Genomic DNA, 6,000 nt, shown 5'->3' with positions numbered 1-6,000 from the left:
CTTTGACCTTGGTCAATCTTTTTTTTAAACTTCTGTGACCTGCACCCCGCCTCCTAGGCGTCACATCTCCAGAATGTAAGCACAGGTCAAAGGCTGCCGCCTTTCATCCTCAGTGAAGCCAGTTGTCTCAACTGGAAGTATCACCTCCCTTCTTGAATTGAATGATCATTTCATATGACTTTCCACCGCCCCTTTACACTTTGCATCTCATGCCATAATGTTTGATGAGCAGGCGGGAGGTGAGGGCAAGATTCACACCACTGCTGTTTTTATGGCTCCCCAAGGCCTCGCACAACAAGCATCCTTTAAGTGAGAATTCATAGCAATCCCTCTGTGTTACAGAGCGGAATTGCTCCCTAGCGTGTTCTTGGCTGTAATCTTTATAGACATCGATCACTAGGCTTGTCTTGGGTGGCACTTCTGGGTGGGTTCCGATTACCAATGATTTGTGCCTCTCAGATCCCCATGAACTGGAATGGACTTGCTAGCAACAAGTTTGTTTGTTTGTTTGCTTGGGTGTGTGTTGACAGATTTAATAATTTAAGAATTTATCAGCTCAAAAATTTTAACTTATCAAAATTTCTAATATATTTGTGATCCTACTTTAGCAGTTTACTGAAATAATTTAAGCTACTGTTGATCATTTAGGTAATACAATGATCATTTTTATCTTCATAAATGATTTCTCACACAAGATTGTGACATATCCTAGATCTCCCTTTATTTTCTATCTTCTTTACTATATATATATATGTTTTTTACTGTGGTAAATACAGGGGTGAATCAAAAAGTATTGCTGCCAGGATTCCAGTCCATATGTGCACTGGTTCATCCCACACAAAATGTATTTAAAACATGTCTCTGCTATCAGTGGATGACTGCAGACAAACCCTCTCAGTCATACATGTGTCTTAGTCTGGTTACGGTTCCAAAAACAGGTCCAATCAAAAGACTGGCTTCTCAAATTGGTGAAGAAAACTGATGGTGCCCGGCTATCAGAAGATAGAACATCTAAGGTCTTAAAGGCTTGAAGTTAAACAAGCGGCCATCTAGCAGCAACAAGCTCACATGGAAGAAGCACACCAGCCTGTGTGATCACAAGGTGTCAACAGGATCAGGTAACAGGCACCAGAAGACCCCAAACAAACAAACAAATGGGGAAAAAACCCCAAACCATATTCTTTAGAATGAGGGGGGTCAGAGTAGAGACCCAAAGCCCATCTGTAGACAATGGGACATGCCCTCACAGAAGGGTCACAAGGAAGAAATGAGTCAACCAGGGCGAAGTATAGCACCGATGAAACAAACAGTACTCCTCTGGTTCCTTGAGGCTTCCCACCCCCCACTATCATGACCCCATTTCTGCCTTTCACTTCACGCTAGACCAGAGCATGTGCACAGGTACAGGTAAGAGATAAGAGCTCACGACACACGGAATCCAGGAACAAGAACGGGAGTAGCGAGATCAGAAGAGTAGGGGGAATGTGGGAGAGGAGGAGAGGAGGAGGGCACCAATTGCAATGATTGACACATAACCCACCCCCTCCCAGGGGGACGAACAGCAGAAACCATGGGGGAAGAGGGACAGTGGTTGGTGTGAGATATGCAAATAATAATTTATCAAGGGGTCACAAGGTAGGGGGGATGGAAAAAAGAGGAGCTGATACTAAGGGTTCAATAGAAAGTAAATGTTTAGAAAATAATGATGGCAACATATGTACAAATATGTTTGATACAATTGGTGTATGGATTGTTATAAGAGCTGTAAGAGGCCCCAATAAAATGATCTTTGAAAAAAAAAACCCAAAAAAATAGTGGCTTCTGAAGGAATCTGCCAGGACTTTAAATTCCAGGCGGAGAGGTCGGCTCAGAAGGTTAATGGAGACTGCTTTTTTTAATTTCAAAGGGAATAATCTTGATAGACTGCCTTGAAGGACATGGGATGATCACAGGGACTTATTTAAAGTTTTTTTAAAAGACTGAGAACTGCATTGGTGAAAAAATGACCAGGAAAGTTGTGCTGAAGAATCCCTTCCCCCTTACAACAGTGTACCTGCTCAGGTTTTGAGTGTGGCAAGCCTGAGCTATGTCTACGAGGGGTTTGCTGAGAAGTCTTACCCCATCTCCCCTACAACCCTGATCCTGCCCCTGAAGAGTCCTTTTTGTTCCCTAGAACTTAAAGAACATTGTAGGAATGTGATCGGAGTCTCCCGAGGATGCCAAAGCTGCCGTTTGGATGTGGTATAAATCAAAGAGTGAGAACTGGTTAGGGGAAGGGTTAGAGAGAGAAATGTTGTCTTCAAAAGTTTATAGACCTAGGTGGAAGATATGCCCCCAAAAATCTTCACACTTTGATATATTTGTTTAATAGGAGTCTATGATTTGTAGCAAGTGTAAATCGGTAACAACCACTTAACTCTTCATTGTTTTGGTATAATTTACATATCATAAAATTCACTCTTTTGACGGGTGCTCGTCAGTGGCTCCGGGAGCCCTGGTGGAGTGGTGGTTACACACCGGGCTGCTACTGCATGTTCAGCAGCTTAAAACCACGAGCCCCTCTGAGGGAGAAACACGGGGCTTTCCACTTCCTTCACCGAACTGCAACCGAGTCAGTCTCAGAAACGCAGAGGGGCAAGGCTAGCCTGCTGTACAGGGGGCACCACGAGTGGGAATGGGCGTGATGGTTGTGAGCTTGGTTTTCTGGGTCTATTCAGCGCTCTTAGCCTAATCATAAATGTAAGAATTTGTTTCTAGACTTTCAATTCTATGCACTTCATCTACCTGCTTGTTTTATGTTACAGCGTGCTTCCTTGACCAATGCACTTTCATCGGGAAGCTTTTTGTTCGAGCTAGTCTGTTTTCTTACATTTTTATGTGACTCTGCAGAGGATAAGGGTCTTATAGAAATGTACATGCATGTCAATTTCTGGAAAAGGGCTGCTGGAATTTTGCTCAGAATTTCATGAATATACAGATAAATTTGGGGAGGGCTTAGGTGCCATCTGACCCATAACAACCCTATGCAGCACAACACACTGCACAGTCCTGCCCTCACATTGCTTCTGCGCCTGAACCTTGCAGCAGCCACCATGCCAGCCCAGCTCTTGGTAAGGGCCTTCCTCGTTTTCACTGCCCTCTGCTTTAGTAAGCACGGCGTCCTTGTCCAGGGACGGGCCTCTCCTGACCATACGCCCAAAGATCATAAGACAGAGTCTCTCCATCCTTGCCTCTAAACAAGAGCCCACCGGCTGTACTTTAAGACAAACCCACGTGTCCTTTTGGCAGTCCATGGTACGTTCAACATTCTTCTCCAGCACCACAATTCAAATGCATCGATTCTTCTACAGTCTTCGTTATTCAGTGTTCAACTTTCACACGCATGTGATGCAACTGAAAACACAATGGATTGACTAAGTAAGTGCACCTTAATCCTAAAAGTAACACCCTCGTTTTTCAATACTCTGAAGAGATCTGTGCATCAGATTGAACGACTGCAACTCATCTTCGGATCTCTTGGCTGCTGCTTCCTTCCGGGGGCATTAGTTGTAGATCCAAGCAAAACAAGATCCTTGACAACTTCAGTTTTCTCTCCGTTTATCATGATGTTACCTCTTGGTCCAGTTGCGAGGATTTGGGTTTCCTTTAGATTGAGTTGTGATCCCTACTGAAGGCTATAATCCTTTATCTTCTCCAGCAAAGGCTTCAAGTCCTCCTCTCCTCACTTTCAGTAAGCAAATTGAAGGTTATTAACAAGCCTTCCTCCAATCCTGATGCCACATTCTTTTTCTCTGATGATTTGCTCAACATACAGATTGAACAGGTATGGTGGGAGGATGCCACCCTGATACATACCTTTCCTGATTTGGGGATTTAGGCCTTTTAATTGAACTCATTTTCTTGCATACATTGAGAGCAGTGATATTTCTTGTTACTTAACTTGCTGTAGACATTTACAGATGCAAATAGGCCTCCCAGAAGAATGAACACAACTGTCTTGGAAAAAATACAGCTAGATACTTCTGAGAGCTGAGGATGGCAAGAGTCGGTCTCCTTTAACTTTGGGCGTGTTCTCACTTGGCAGGGATCCACTCCGGAAGCAGGACGCGCCCTTGGGTGCAGTAGAGGACCAGTGAAAAAGAGGAAGAGTCTCAAGGAGATGGGTCCACACAATGGCTCCACAGCAGGTCCAAATACTGGAGTGACTGTGAGGGCGGTGTGGTGCAGGATCGGGTGTATTTTGTTCTGTTGCACACAGTGTCACCATGAGTCTAAATGAACCTGACGGCACTCTCAACAACTCGTTTAAAATAGTACCTTCTAGAAAAACTGTTAGTCACAGACTACAACAGATTATCGCCCTTCTTTTTGTCTCAGGGGAAAAAAACCCCAATTTTCAAATAAAAACCGCTTTTGGATTTATCTTTATTTTAAAAGAAGCATTAAAATGATTCTACTCAAATTTAAGGACATCCTTCTCTTTTTCTAGCCAAACTAATGTTAATTTGGGAAATACCGCCATCTTGTGGAATTTTGATGTTTTGCCACAAAGAAGAACCGAACCCTTTGTTCCAAACTCAGATGGGTAAGAAAATGGGCTAGAAGAGCTCTGGGACTCATCCTTTGGGAAAGCTTGGATTTAAAGTTCAGCGTGCTAATTCTGCTACCGCGAATCAAACTTGACATTTGCTAATTCTGCTTCCGGGAATTAACCCTAAAGACATAATTATGAATATGTGCAAAGATATATCTGAAAGACTATCCAGTGCAATGTTGTTCTCACTAATAAAAAATGGATACAAGTTAAAAATCCAATAATTGGAAATTGGTTAAATAAATTATGGTACATACATGGAAGGAGATATTATGTAGCATCTAGATATGTTTTCGAAGATTCCTTAGTGAAAAACTATATATGTGTCACTAAGTACGAAAAGCATATTGCACAGTATAAGCAAATTAAATATATTTAGACATGGAAAAAGTAAAAAGGTAAAAATGTTAACAGTAGTTCTAGAATTGTAAAGAACCGTGTGTTTCTCAATTTTAAAATTTGTTACATTTACTATTGGAAGACCCCACCTCCACCCCCTGCTTCCGTAATGAGTAAAGAGTGATGGTAAAGTAGACCAGAATATCCACTGCCATCGAGTCAGTCCTAGCAACCGTCCCATAGCAGTGCTACTAAGGTTTCTGAGACTTTGGGGGCAGATGGTCTCATCTTCCTCCTACAGAGTGGCTGTGGGTTTGAACTGATGACCTGGATGCCACCAAGCCATATCTTGTGTAGTGATTATAGTCATAGAACCAAATAGGTCATATACTTCTTATCTAATAACTATAGTAGAAGCCTTGGAGCATAGCGTGTTGGGCTGCTGACGGCAAAGGCAGCAGTTCAAAACCACCAGCCTCGCCATGGGAGAAAGAGGAGGCTTTCTATTCTCACGAAGATTTACAATCTCAGAAATCCACAGGGGCATTCTGTCCTACAGTTCACTTGAGTCAGAAATGACTCCATGGCAGTGAGATTTTTTGGTAGTTAGAATTTCCTGTCGGTTTAATATTTTGAGATCTTCTCTGGAACCCTTACCAGGAGAAACATTTCCCTTCACGGTCTGTCTTCACTCCGAGCCTGCATATCCAGCTCAGGTTCATTTAGCAGGCAGTCTGAAGTGTGTGGGTAAAGGAATGGAAAGTGGAGTTGGGAGCCACTTGGAAATTGCCGGGGTGTCAGAAGAACTGGCTTGCTTAGGGCAGGGAGGGTGTTTCACAGCACGGAGCCCTCATCACTTATGTGGGCTATTTACTTCATGAGTCTTCCTTCTGGAGAGTCCCCAGGTCAGACGGCGGAGCACTTGGACCAGAGCATGGGAACCAAGGACAACCAGCCTCCCCCCTCCACCTTGTCACCAGCAGGAAACTGAAGAGCAACAGGTGGCTCTTTCCTTGCATCCTCAGGGCTGCAGAGAGACCCTCCCTGCCACTTGTACCCAGGCTACG

This window comes from Tenrec ecaudatus, chromosome 13 (genome assembly GCF_050624435.1).
Source record: "Tenrec ecaudatus isolate mTenEca1 chromosome 13, mTenEca1.hap1, whole genome shotgun sequence".
NCBI classification, from domain to species: domain Eukaryota; kingdom Metazoa; phylum Chordata; class Mammalia; order Afrosoricida; family Tenrecidae; genus Tenrec; species Tenrec ecaudatus.
The sequence above is the reverse complement of the archived record's forward strand: the minus strand, read 5'-3'. Positions refer to the sequence as shown.